This window comes from Salmo salar, chromosome ssa19 (genome assembly GCF_905237065.1).
Source record: "Salmo salar chromosome ssa19, Ssal_v3.1, whole genome shotgun sequence".
Taxonomy (NCBI): domain Eukaryota; kingdom Metazoa; phylum Chordata; class Actinopteri; order Salmoniformes; family Salmonidae; genus Salmo; species Salmo salar.
Window position 1 is genome coordinate 56,165,439 of NC_059460.1, and position 14,341 is coordinate 56,179,779.

Below are 14,341 nucleotides of genomic sequence, written 5' to 3' on the forward strand. Positions count from 1 at the left end.
CTCACTCACTAACTCATTTGGTGGGAAACATTGGAGGGATTCTCATGAAGCTGGAATTTAAAGAGTATTCATGGTCCGCCAACAGAATTAGAGGGCCAAATGCCAAGGAGCAGATCAGGGTCCTCTTCAGCTGGAGAGACTGACTGACTGACGAACAACGAGGACACTTGACTTCAGGGAGCACAGGGTGACCAAAGAAAGATGGAGAGAGAGCGAGAGAGAGGAAAGGAGAGAGAGAAAGGAGAGGATGAAGAGCGAGAGAGATGGAGGGAACGTAGAAGGGCAGATAGAACAATAAAGAGAGCCGGGAGATAGAGAGAGAGATGAGGGGGCTTGGCAGTGGGCTAGGCAGTGGGCTAGGCAGTGGGCTAGGCCATTTCCTGGCCCTCTTTGCCCACTGCCTAGCCCACTGCCTAGCCCACTGCCTAGCCCACCTCTCTCCATCTTTCTTTGGTCACCCTGTGCTCCCTGAAGTCAAGTGTCCTCGTTGTTCGTCAGTCAGTCTCTCCAGCTGAAGAGGACCCTGATCTGCTCCTTGGCATTTGGCCCTCTAATTCTGTTGGCGGACCATGAACACTGAACATATGCCCGCCAGAAACAGACCTGGGCAGTGGACCGTGAAGGCCCCTCCGGTGAGCCTGCCTCTGGTCAGATACAGATACACCCCCCTCCTCAGACAGACACACACACCAAGATACGTATTGCTATCATCAAATGCAATCAGCTCTACTGTACTCCAGCCAGTATGCAGTCAGAGTGGCATTGACTAAAATACAGTATATACTGTATTCTATTCTACTGTATTTTAGTCAATGCCACTCCGACATTGCTCAATGGAATATTTATACATTTCTTAGTTCCATTCTTTTATATTTGTGTGTATAGTTGTGAATTAGATATTACTGCACTGCTGGAGCTAGAAACACAAGCACTTCGCTACACCCGCAATATCATCTGCTAAATATGTGTATGTGACCAATAACATTTGATTTGAGTCATCCATCCATGATACTCCCTGAGGAGAGGAGGAACGGAGGGTCACACACACGGCCATGTCCCCAACTCCTCGTAGTGACCTAGATCCTGAGGCCACTGCTGACCACTGACCCCTGACCACAGACAAATTTTGACAAACACAGTGAAATACATGCCAGACTCAATTAATCCAACTAGTCTAATTCTGTCCAAACAACAAGCAACACAATGCTGAACTGAAGCCTCAAAACAGGCCAAAGAGCCCAATGAAGATCAGATGGGTGAAAAAAAACATTGATTTTACAGATGGTTGAATCCCTGTTGATGTAGCTCATTTAGCATACTGTCCACACCACCAGGGGAACAATAACAACATTGGTCTTTGGGTTTCTGAGACAAACCTCCAAACGTTCTCTTACAGTAAACATTTTTCCTCAGCAGTCAAACCACCAAATTGGGTTCAACAATACCTCAGTACACTTTGACGAGTAGAACGCTACGCTGCACTGCCAGGGCCAATCACCGTGCGGCCCAGGTGGTTCTCGTTGACTCGGCAAACTCCTCGGAGGGGTGCCATGCCAGAGGAAATTGGCTCATCCACGGCTCGTTTATTGCGCTAGCGAGCACCCCCGGGCTCGCGGAGGCCCTCCGAACCAATACCCGTTTTGTCTCTTAGCTCTGGCTCGAGGAACCTTTCAGCAGCCAGTTATCCAGCCACGTCAGAGCAGCTGGGAGCCCTGGGAGCAGTGTTGGAAGAGAGGATCCCATCCAAGGCACAATTAAAGACACCCTTTTTCCATTAGCCTAGCTTCTAGTCTACAGCCTAGCTAGCAATAGCTCCCATTGTATATAACCATCTGGGGCTAATAGGGGGCTCAGCTTCCCTCCGCTGAAGAGGTCTTCCTCTAATGAAGAGGGTCTTGACGGTGTTAATTAAAACCACCATCTTGGACAATAGAGGCTCTTTGCCGTGTGAAAACTGTGGAGGAGATGGGTTCATGGGACCATAAGGGTTCCGTACTCAAAAAGAGTCTCAGGGCAGGACTGCTGATCTAGGATCTGTTTTCATTATGAGCCAAAAGGCTTATCTGATCCTAGATCAGCGCTCTTACACTGAGACGCTAATACGGGTCCAGGTGTAAAGCTTCATTGGTCCATGGGGATGAGTGCCCCCTACTTGCCCATCTCCCCGAACAGTAACGTTTCTATTCAGGCAAGCCCCAAATTGAAGTAGTACCCCTCCTTAATTTCAACTGTCAAGCAGCGTCTGAAGATAGTTATCCTCCACATAATTTGCACCCCAATTTCTGCCTGAGCCCCTCCCTCCCTCCTCTGCTAAGCTAACTAATCAGCAGAGATATTCATCATTATCTCGGCTGTGTGTGTGCGTGTTCCTGGTAATCTGGGCTGCGTTATTGCTTCTCTTCTCGCTGTGTGTCAGTGTTAATGCTGCAAACCCAGTGGGGAGCTGCAGCGAGAGAGAGGAACAGCAAGAAAGAGAGAGAAAAAGGAGAGAGAACACGTGAGCGAGAAAGAGAAAGCGAGAGAGCCCCCGGCTAGCCCATTAAAGAGAGGCCTTCTCCTCATTTAGAGAGAGCCACTGCCAGGGCCACACTGCTGCTCTGCAACCATAGAAACAAATATAAACTCAGCAAAAAAACAAACATCCTTTTTCAGGACCCTGTCTTTCAAAGGTATTTTGTAAAAATCCAAATACCTTCACAGATCTTCATTGTAAAGGGTTTAAACACTGTTTCCCATGCTTGTTCAATGAACCATAAACAATTAATGAACATGCACCTGTGGAACGGTCGTTAAGACACTAACAGCTTACAGACGGTAGGCAATTAAGGTCACAGTTATGAAAACTTAGGACACTAGAGGCCTTTCTACTGACTCTGAAAAACACCAAAAGAAAGATGCCCAGGGTCCCTGCTCATCTGCGTGAACGTGCCTTAGGCATGCTGCAAGGAGGCATGAGGACTGCAATATATTGCCCTGGCCACATCTGCAATGTCCGTACTGTGAGACGCCTAAGACAGCGCTACAGGGAGACAGGACGGACAGCTGATCGTCCTCGCAGTGGCAGACCATGTGTAACAACACCTGCATAGGATCGGTACAGCCAAACATCACACCTGCGGGACAGGTACAGGATGGCAACAACAACTGCCCGAGTTACACCAGGAACGCACAATCCCTCCATCAGGGCTCAGACTGTCCGCAATAGGCTGAGAGAGGCTGGACTGAGGGCTTGTAGGCCTGTTGTAAGGCAGGTCCTCACCAGACATCACCGGCAACAACATCGCCTATGGGCACAAACCCACCGTCACTGGACCAGACAGGACAGGCAAAACGTGCTCTTCACTGATGAGTCGCGGTTTTGTCTCACCAGGGGTGATGGTCGGATTCGCGTTTATCGTCGAAGGAATGAGAGTTACACCGAGGCCTGTACTCTGGAGCGGGATCGATTTGGAGGTGGAGGGTCCGTCATGGTCTGGGGCGGTGTGTCACAGCATCATCGGACTGAGCTTGTTGTCATTGCAGGCAATCTCAGTGCTGTGCGTTACAGGGAAGACATCCTCCACCCTCATGTGGTACCCTTCCTGCAGGCTCATCCTGACATGACCCTCCAGCATGACAATGCCACCAGCCATACTGCTCGTTCTGTGCATGATTTCATGCAAGACAGGAATGTCAATGTTCTGCCATGGCCAGCGAGGAGCCCGGATCTCAATCCCATTGAGCATGCCCGGGACCTGTTCGATCGGAGGGTGAGGGCTAGGGCCATTCCCCCCAGAAATGTCCAGGAACTTCCAGGTGCCTTGGTGAAAGAGTGGGGTAACATCTCACAGCAAGAACTGGCAAATCTGGTGCAATCCATGAGGAGGAGATGCACTGCAGTACTTAATGCAGCTGGTGGCCACACCAGATACTGACTGTTACTTTTGATTTTGACCCCCCCCCCCCCCTTGTTCAGGGACACATTATTCCCTTTCTGTTAATCACATGTCTGTGGAACTTGTTCAGTTTATGTCTCAGTTGTTGAATCTTGTTATGTTTATACAAATATTTACACATGTTTAGTTTGCTGAAAATAAACGCAGTTGACAGTAAGAGGATGTTTCTTTTTTGCAATGGTCTGCAATGAATGGTCTGCAATGAATTCAGCTGTTTTTCCTCCTCTTAAATCTCAAGTCTCTCTAGCTGTTTTATCCTCTTTTAAAATCCCCCACCTTGGCTCTCTACTACTGCTGTTCTCCTCTTCCTTCCATGGCCTGATCTCTCCTCCCTCCCTCTTCTTTCTACTCTCATCCCTCCTTCCATTTTCCTCCTCCTCCTCTCACCTTCTTCCCTTTCCTGATCTCCTCCCTCTCTTCCTTCCTGTCCTCCATCACAGGGCCCGCCATTTACTGCAGTAGTTCTGATTTAATGCTCCCGCTGACAATTTATGCAGCAGCCGCCAGAGAAAGGCACATTAGGCCCCACTGTACATCCAACGTTATGGATCGGCCTATAAATAGCCACGCGTGTCCTGTAAAAGCTTTTCATTACATAGAGACATCTCACGATCGATAGCCGCTAAATCTGTTTACTAACTGTACCGGCCTTATAAATATTTTTTTTTCAGACAGATAGCAGAGTAGTTTTATTTTTTTCTGTGGAATAGGACAAAAATATGGTTTGAAATCTAAGTGCCGTACGTATGGCATGTTTTCAGCCAATGCAAGCACAAAGAGCGGAAAGAGAAAATTATGGTATATAATGGTAAGATGGAAATGTGTGTATGGGGTTTGTACCAATCTGCTATGATTAAACACAGGCTCTATAGCCTATTACTGTAAGGTACGATAAGCTTTCACACAAATACAGTATTCACACGCAGCACACATGCTTTGTTCTGCTGAAACAACTGAACAGACCCAACTCCTTAGGACTCACTGGTAAAACTGGAATCACACGGCATCCCCCTAAAAATGTGCAGCTGAGAGAGACTAGGAGGAGACCAGGGGATCATTTCTCTCCCCGTCAGCTCACCCCACCACTCCCTCCCTCCCTCCTCCCAGCCCCGTGGAGATGTGGATGCTTCGCAGGACAATTACCGGGTGACACTTCATCATGGGCCGCGCGACAGGCGCTGACGGGTCCTCGTCCAAACAAATGATGCCGGGGTCGAGGTTGTCGGAGCCTGCCTCCCAGCTCCGAGGCTGCAGCGCCGCAGCCACATTACAACTTTACTAGGCCTGTTGAAAAACTAAACATTAAAGAGACCCCCTCTCAGGCAGACCAATACACTCACCCCCTTGCCCTTTAAAAAAACACATTGATCAGTGGGGGAGGGGTGCAGGGGGGGCTCCCTCCCAAGTAGACGAAGATCTCTTCAAACCCCCCCTCCCCAAAGATAAAGGAGTTAAACGCCAGTTTTAAAAAAGACAGCTCGACAAATCTTGCATCTGATGAGCCCACTGATTTTGGTGCATGTTACTGGGATGGGACAGAGATCGGGTCCATTTATATGAGGATGGGCTGGCTATTCATTGAGCTTTTGGCAACGTTTTAACTGTTGTAGTAAATACATTTCCTCGCCTTGGTAGAGGTTTGGTTAAAGCACAGCTAAGTATAGAATTAAAGTAGGTCAAAGGCGGAGGCAACTAAAAAAACAGATATAGTTTAAATAGATCCTTGATTTCTTATTGTAACACTGAAAATGAACCGTTGGGAAACTGTGGAGAAGCTCAAAAGTAGCACTCCCTGAGCTACTCAACGAACCAGCATATTAATATAGGGGTTTCTATGATCTCAGCATGAGAAGTCTGAAAAAGAACCAGAGAAAAAGACAACAAACGCATTCCTGAAACTGCTATAGGAAAACAATACACCTCTGGTACCGACACAATCAGCTCTACACACATAGAACAGAGAGAGGAGAGGGAAACAATGAGAGCAGATAGAAATGCAGATAGAAATGCAGATAGAAATGTACATAAAATAGAAATAGAAAACGCAGCACACGTTGCATTATGACAGTATCAGCAGCTGGAGTCAATTCCATTCTTAGTCGAATAACACATGGAGTCCATTATTAAGAGTAGAGTTCAATTCCTGAATTGACCTCGACTCGGCTATAGCCGACACGACACGATTCCAATGACTTGCTTATCCAACCCACTCATTTCAAAAGAAAGACCGATGAAAACCAAAACAAAGGGCTCCATTTTGAATGTAAGCACTATAAGCAAGCGTTTCTCTCGGACTGTTGTGTGATAGTCTGTTCATCTGTTATCACATTCATATTACCAACGTTCTCTCTATCGGCATCCTCCAGTGATGAATGTGTTCATTTTTCCCTTCTAGAAACCAATGTGGACATCTAAGATAAATAAGGGGGGTTGTAAAAAAAAAACAGTAGTGGAGTGATGCTTCATGTTGGAAAGGCCCTCGAGAGGCGCATTCAATCTTTCAATCAATACACGCCATCGTCGGGTGTACGCCATCATTAGGGAGGACACTTCCCTGTTTATTTATCATCAACAAGACTCACGCCTGACAGCTTCTTGTAAACAACCACTCAGTATGTATTATTTTTAACCCTTATTTTACCAGGTAAGTTGATTGAGAACACATTCTAATTCACAGCAACAACCTGGAGAATAGTTACAGGGGAAAGGAGGGATGAATGAGCCAATTGGAAGCTGGGGATGATTAGGTGGCCCTGGTGGCCAGATTGGGATTTTAGCCAGGACACCGGGGTTAACAGCTCTACTCTTATGATAAGTGCCATGGGATCTTTAGTGACCACAGAGTCCAGACACCCGTTTAACATCCCATCTGAAAGACGGCACCTTACACAGAGCAATGTCGCCAATCACTGCCCTGGGATATATTCTTTAGACCAGAGGAAAGAGTGCCTCCTACTGGCCCTCGAACACAACTTCCAGCACCATCTGGTCTCCCATCAATGACCAGGACCAATCCTGCTTAGCTTCAGAGGCAAGCCAGCAGTGGGATGCAGGGTGGTATGCTGCTGCCATAAGTATGGGTAAGTACCGTTGATAATGTGTATAATACAGAGTATGCATGTGTATGTATGCCTTGTGCACTGATAATGCACTGTGCTTTCTATGTAGGTTCATGGTTTAACCAACTAATTTGCACTCAAATAAAGGACAAAAAGGCTACTGAATGTGAATGGAGTCATGTTACCTGAATGGAGTCATGTTACAGGCTGTATCACATCCGGCCGTGATTGGGAGTCCGCCCATAGGGCGGCGCACAATTGGCCCAGCATCATCCGCCAGCGTCGTCCGGGGTTTGGCCGGGGTAGGCCGTCATTGTAAATAAGAATTTGTTCTTAACTGACTTGCCTAGTTAAATAAAAGGTTAAATACATTTTTTTTATTAAAAAAATTTAAAAAATACCTGGGATGACATGTTTACAAAAATGTGTTTGTGATGACATTAGGCGAGCTACTACTACCAACAAGTACTACTACTGAATATGTTTGAGTGCAACTCCATCTCTGTCTGTTGACCACATTAATCTTCAGATGACCACATGAATCAAGCTAAGGTCAGAGGTTAAGTGACCTCCTTGGTCATTTGGACAATCATTCGCTATCCTAAAGACTTGGGGATGCATCAATAGACAGTGAAACTTCAAAACGCCTTTGGAGTGAAGTACCACTGTGTGATGAAGAACAATGGGAGCAGATAAGATTCCTCTCAACAGTGTGTTTTTATTCCGGCGGGAGGGAGGGAGGGATGGAAGGATGGTGGGATGAGCTCCCCTGCTCCTCTGAGGCTGTTTGAAGTGGAGCGGTTGGGTTTATCTTCTTCGGATGGTGGGAGGGCGTGTGTGTGTGTGTACGCTCGTGCTCTTGTGTGTGTGTGTGCGCGCCCATTACTGTGCATGCTGTGCGTGTGTGTGTGTCCGTGAGAGAGAGAGAAAGAGAGAGAGCTGGTCAGACTAAAGCAGGTGGGGGTCTGGGATGTGGACGAATGACCCGGGAGAAGACAAATGGCTTTAGCAGGAGGGCCAGTGACATTTATGTGGTTTCATGTGGTAATGGACAATGACCCCTGGGGGTCAGGGTGCCAATAAGGCAGAGGCCCATTCCAGCACAACCCTGAAACCTGAGCCAATCCAAAACAGGCCTCTGACTGTCACACACACACAGGGAGGAAGATGGAACAGTATCCAGCACAGTGCATTCCTCACCTCGGACCACCTAGGTTGGGTGCCAAAAACACCCAGGATGGGTAGTGTGTGTGTGTGTGTGTGTGTGTGTGTGTGTGTGTGTGTGTGTTGTTGTTAAGAGGCTCCCTGCCCTGTGTTCACTCAAGGCTCATGAGGAGAGGCTACTTCATACTGTTGGTGACAGCTTTGTGGTAATAATGTACCGAGCCCCTGCTACTGCAAGTGGTACGCTCAGTCAAGTGAGACTTTGCCTGGGAGGAGACACATACAGAGACTCCTCGGCAGCTAATGAGACAACTGGGAGAATGAGAATGAGAGAGAGCGAGAGAGCGAGAGCGAGAGAGAGAGAGAGAGAGAGAGAGAGAGAGAAACTGAGCCGACTTTCAAGGTTTGGGAACAGGGAGGGAGGCAGAGGGTGACCTGGATGGCTGCCAAGAAACAGAAGAGGCAGAACGAGAGGGGGGGGAGGAGGGTAGGGTACACCTCTAGCCATGGTAGCAGCGGGTGGTTATGCAATGTACACAAAACAGAGGAGGGCTGCGATCAAAGGCACCAGGTGCATACATAACAAAAATCTGACACTACCGCAAAAAAAACGACAAGGGGAAGAAAAATGAAAAGAATGCGCCGGGAAAAAAAAGGAACAGAACAGACTCCCTCTGGGGAAAAGACGGAAAAAGCTCAGTGCCGAAGACACATCAGTGGAGATTTAGAACAGAGGGATGAGATCGATAGAATGAATAAAAACAACTAAAACGGTCGTAGCTTCAGCTCTGGCTGTGTAGTCATCTGTTCAGCCAAGCAGAGGCACATGGGAAGGTAAAGTGGTGACGGTGAGTAAATACTTAAAACATCAAGATACCGAACGGGGGGAAGAGAGAGAGAGAGAGAGAGAGAGAGAGAGAGAGAGAGAGAGAGAGAGAGAGAGAGAGAGAGAGAGAGAGAGAGAGAGAGAGAGAGAGAGAGAGAGAGACAAGAATAGCCTAGTTTGGCTTTAGCATCTCGAGGGAACGGGCCTATAAAAGTTTAAGGATGCTGAGTGGTGACAAACAGTAATGTGATGACGACTATTATTACTACAACTACTACTGCTGTTTCTGTGTGAATTTCTCTGTATGTCACTCTGTGTCATTGCTCCCCCTTTCCTTCCGTCTGTGTAGTACATTACGAACACACACACTCGTTTGAAAGTTGTAAGAGCAGAGCACATGTTTGTTATTAGCTGGATATTTCCTGGAAAATAACGCATTTCCTTGGAAACTGTAATTGGACATTTCCATGTAAAAGGACCCATGAGCACCAATATGTGAGGTTCATAGGAGCATGACAAAATGAGTATCAAATGAAAGTTAAGAGTCAATATATTTTTTAAGTGAATGGATTTTCTTTTTAACATTTTCCATCCTACAATGTTTGAATAAGCAAAGGCTTTGATTTCTTGTCAAACAAATGGAAAGGGGGTCTTATAAACCATCTACCAGAAAAAGTCTTAAAAGGCATTAGAAAGACAGACCCCTGCCAACAAATATCAACACTTTTATTTAGTTTAGGATCATTTTCTTCTGCCTTTTGTAACATAAACATTGCCTTGTGCCTTAAATTCCGTTACCAAAAATCCACATATATTTAAGATATTTTCTAATTTCTCTCCTTCATGAGGATAGAGGATAATGAAAGTTCACAGAACTAACAAGTAAAGGTAAAACCTTTCAATTAGTTAGTGTTTTACAGATATACATTTGTTTAATGCATTAAGTGATTAAAACTCAAAATTCTGTCACCAAATTGGTAACATAATTTTTGAAATATTTGTAACAGAATTTTTACAATTGAATTGGCTAACAGTGCTTATTTCGTCAAAACAATTGTGACTAAAATATTCATCAAACACCCATTTCTCAGTGGCAATTGATGAGACTATAACTGACTAAATAGACCCAGAAAAAATAAAAATGTTTTTAAATTAGTTGACTAAAACGAGACAAAATGATCTCTGACTAAAATCTGACTACTAAGTGGAGTTTTTGGAGATTGAGAGCTTTTCAGGTGATAAGCACAAGTAATATTAGCAGCACAGATGCGCAACACAGTTCTGTTCAGCAGTGGGAAGGACCAGTCACACCCGGTAAACACAGCCTACATCAGCTGGTGAGCAAATGATGAGTGTGGGCAGACAGGCTCCGCTCCGGTTCCACCTCCGATTATACACATCGCATCGTGACTCTCTTGCTAACCAGTCACCACCAGCCTTCTAGTTAGCTACTCTTTGCCTGGTTAAGAAACACAAGCTTCTTTACAAAATGAAAAACAATAACAGCATTCAGTTTAACAGCAAAACGACAGTCTAGCGATGTTTTCGTCTTCCTTGAGAAGGCTATAGAAAAGTAGGCCGTCTTTGAATTTGTAGTCTCGTTCAACCCTCCCACTTTGCCCACTGCATTTCATATACAGATTCTGTAGCCAACGTAGCCAAGTCTCCCTCCTTTCCTCAGAGATAACGGCTTATTCTAGGCCCTTAGGCTGACTTATCTCAGCTCACTGGTCACCATAGCAGCACCCACCCATAGCACGCGCTCCAGCAGGTATATTTCACTGGTCACCCCCAAGCCAATTCCTCCTTTGGCCGCCTTTCCTTTCAGTTCTCTGCTGCCAATGACTGGAACGAACTGCAAAAATCACTGAAGCTGGAGACTCATATCTCCCTCACTAACTTTAAGCACCAGCTGTCAGAGCAGCTCACAGATCACTGCACCTGTATGTAGCCTATCCAACTACCTCATCCCCATATTGTATTTATTTATTTATCTTGCTTCTTTGCACCCCAGTATCGCTACTTGCACATTCATCTTCTGCACATCTATCACTCCAGTGTTTAATTGCTATATTGTAATTACTTCACCACCATGGCCTATATTGCCTTATCTCCCTTATCTTACCTCATTTGCACACAATGTATATAGACTTTTTTCTACTGTATTATTGACTGTATGTTTGTTTATTCCATGTGTAACTCTGTGTTGTTGTATGTGTCGAACTACTTTGCTTTATCTTGGCCAGGTCGCAGTTGTAAATGAGAACTTGTTCTCAGCTAGCCTACCTGGTTAAATAAAGGTGAAATAAAAATAAATAAAAAAGCTACCATTCAATAGACATGACCAATAATACCTGCGCTCCATTTATTTTACTTCTATCGTGCATCGGTGGGCCGCATTTTACATTTATCAAGCATATCTGCTACGTTCGAGAACGTTTCGCAACTGTAAGTGGCCCTGGTAATGTTACCTGTAGCCTATAGGCAAAAATGTTGTACCACAGAAAGAAAGGAAAAGCAGACAATTTGACTAAATTCCTCTTGCCACTACGCTATCTGACATGGTAAATAACTATTTTGAGTTCATGTGGACCCAGCGACTCAGACTTGAGCACTTGGACCAGGACTCAAGCACTGGGGAATTGGGACTCGATTCGGACTCGAGGTTTAGTGACTCCACTACATCACTGGGCGAAACAGTCATTAGCTCCCGTTCTACTTTAGGTCCTCAATGTGGCTGCGGCGTCTGTGGGACGAACGTTCATAACAATGGCAATGACATGACCAATAGATGGAGGTATACTACTTTGCCAATGTCATGAAAATAATAGTCAGTAGGTAGAAAAATACCCAAATACAGTATGTAAAGGAGGATATTAAATATTTCTACCTTTATGTACCTATTTAGGAAACATCACCATGAAGTTCTCTTCATGGTGATGTTTCCTAAATAGGTACACAAAGGTAGAAATATGTAATATCCATTAATATTTGTGTAGTACAGATCAGGGACCCATGATCAAATTCCGTTACCACAATTCTGTTACCACTTCACTTACTGTAGTTCAATAACCAAAAGAGAGTTTTTCAAACTCAAGGTGTCATGTAATAGCTGATAGCCCATTCTTTCTGAAGACATCTTTGAATCTTAATTCAGAGCAGATATTTAACAGAATTTTTGGAAAATGTGGTTGCACAAAAAAAAAAATGGAGGGAGATTTTTACAGAAATACTGTTACCAAACTTTGCATCTGCACTGTTCTTCCAGTAAAATTGGGTTGTATGGTGTGTTAAACTGACATTAATGTTTTTCGTTTGGAATACATTTTAAGAGAAAAATCTGAGTTTCAGCGCAATTACATTAATGTGGAATTGCCCAATTACGACTGTGTCGATGCTGCCACACACGCACACACCCCAGGCTAATAAAGTAAGACACTGTACCAAGCCGCACTATCGTCAACACTAAAAGCTACAGACATCAATATTCTCTGACTTGCAACAAAGGATGGTTCCTTATCATTCAATGGAATTTTCTTTACAACATCCTCGTTGACAGAAGCCTCCTTCCTGTAAAGCCTGAAAGAGAACAGAAGCATTCAGGTGTTGAAACTTCTTTTCATCGTACTGAGAAAAAAAAACATCTGCGGAACATAGGCTTAGATACAAATAAATGAATAACGGCAGCCCACTATATACACACTACATAGCCAAAAGTATGTGGACACCCCTTCAACTTAGTGGACTCGGCTATTTCAGCCACTCCCATTGCTAACAGGCGTATAACGTCGAGCACACCGCCATGCAATCTCCATAGACAAACACTGGCAGTAGAATGGCCCGTACTGAAGAGCTCAGTGACTTTTAACGTGGCGCCTTCATAGGATGCCACCTTTCCAACAAGTAAATGTGTCAAATTTCTGCCCTGCTAGAGCTGCCCCTGTCAACTATAAGTGCTGTTATTGTGAAGTAAAAATATCTAGGAGCAACAACGGCTCAGCCGCGAAGTGGTAGGCCACACAAGCTCACAGAACGGGACAGCCGAGTGCTTAAGCACGTAAAGAAAATCGCCGGTCCTTGGTTGCAACACTCACTACTGGGTTCCAAACTGATTCCGGAAGCAACGTCAGCACAATAACTGTTCGTCGAGAGCTTCATGAAATGGGTTTCCATGGTCGAGGAGCCGCACACAAGCCTAAGATGACCATGCCCAATGCCAAGCATCGGCTGGTGTGATGTAAAGCTCGCAGCTATTGGACTCTGAAGCAGTGGAAACGTGTTCTCTGGAGTGACGAATCATGCTTCACCATCTGGCAGTCCGACGGACTAATCTGGGATTGGCGGAAGCCAGGAGAACGCTACCTGCCCGACTGCATAGTGCTAACTGTAAAGTTTGGTGGAGGAGGAATAATGGTCTGGGGCTGTTTTTCATGGTTCATTTGTTCCAGTGAAGGGAAATCTTAACGCTACAGCATATAATGACATTCTAGATGATTCGGTGCTTCCAACTTTGTGGCAACAGTGTGGGGAAGGCCCTTTCCTGTTTCAGCATGACAATGTCCCTGTGCACAAAGCGAGGTCCATACAGAAATGGTTTGTCGAGATCGGTGTGGAAGAACTTGACTGGCCTGACCCTGACCTCAACCCCATCGAACACCTTTGTGATGAATTGGAATGCCGACTGCGAGCCAGGCCTAATTGTCCAACGTCACTGCCCGACCTCACTAATGCTCGTGGCTGAATGGAAGCAAGTCCGTGCAGCAATGTTCCAACATCTAGTGGAAAGCCTTCCCAGAAGAGTGGAGGCTGTTGCAGCAAAGGGGGGACCAACTTCAAATGAATGCCCATGATTTTGGAATCATGGGCAGGTGTCCACATACTTTTGGTAATGTAGTGCATGTACAAAGCCTCTGACCTCTAACCCAGTCCCATGACACAGAAACCTTTGAGCTGTCCACACTGCCAGTTGGACACACACACAGCAAATAGGCATCCTAGGCCTGCCCATCGCATAAATAGAACGTTGACGCACTACTTTTCCCACTCAAGGAAGGGCTATATAAAATGTATATAATATATCAGACGAAGCCCTGTCATCAATTTCTCCTCTCCAGTCCTGCTCTCGGTGGCTGTCCAAAGCACATGTTTTTTTATTTACCTTAGCTCTATCTGGGCCGTGGCCTGGGCTCAAACTGGAGTCTTTTGTCTTTGGCATCATTAATCAAGTGTCCTCTAACAAAAACACAGAACCAGATGAGAGACAAAGGGAAGAGAAGGGAAGTGGGGGTGAGCAGGGGGGGGGACCGAGCTAGGTAAGGAGGAACAGAGGTGTGGGAGGGGGATGCTTGACCCACATC

General features: G+C 45.6%; 1 protein-coding gene across 8 annotated transcripts in view; it reads right to left on the reverse strand.

The window, feature by feature from the left end:
- The window catches only part of raraa (retinoic acid receptor, alpha a), a 213,815-nt gene that overhangs the window by 169,520 nt on the left and 29,954 nt on the right, over window positions 1-14,341 (reverse strand). Inside the window, exon 1 of one of the 8 annotated variants that reach the window (XM_045702525.1) lies at window positions 5,079-5,097. The exons of the other annotated variants lie outside the window; for them this stretch is intronic. The gene's annotated coding sequence lies outside the window, so the exon portion shown is untranslated. Of the gene's footprint in view, window positions 1-5,078; window positions 5,098-14,341 lie in introns of those variants that run through there. 8 annotated transcript variants of the gene reach the window in all.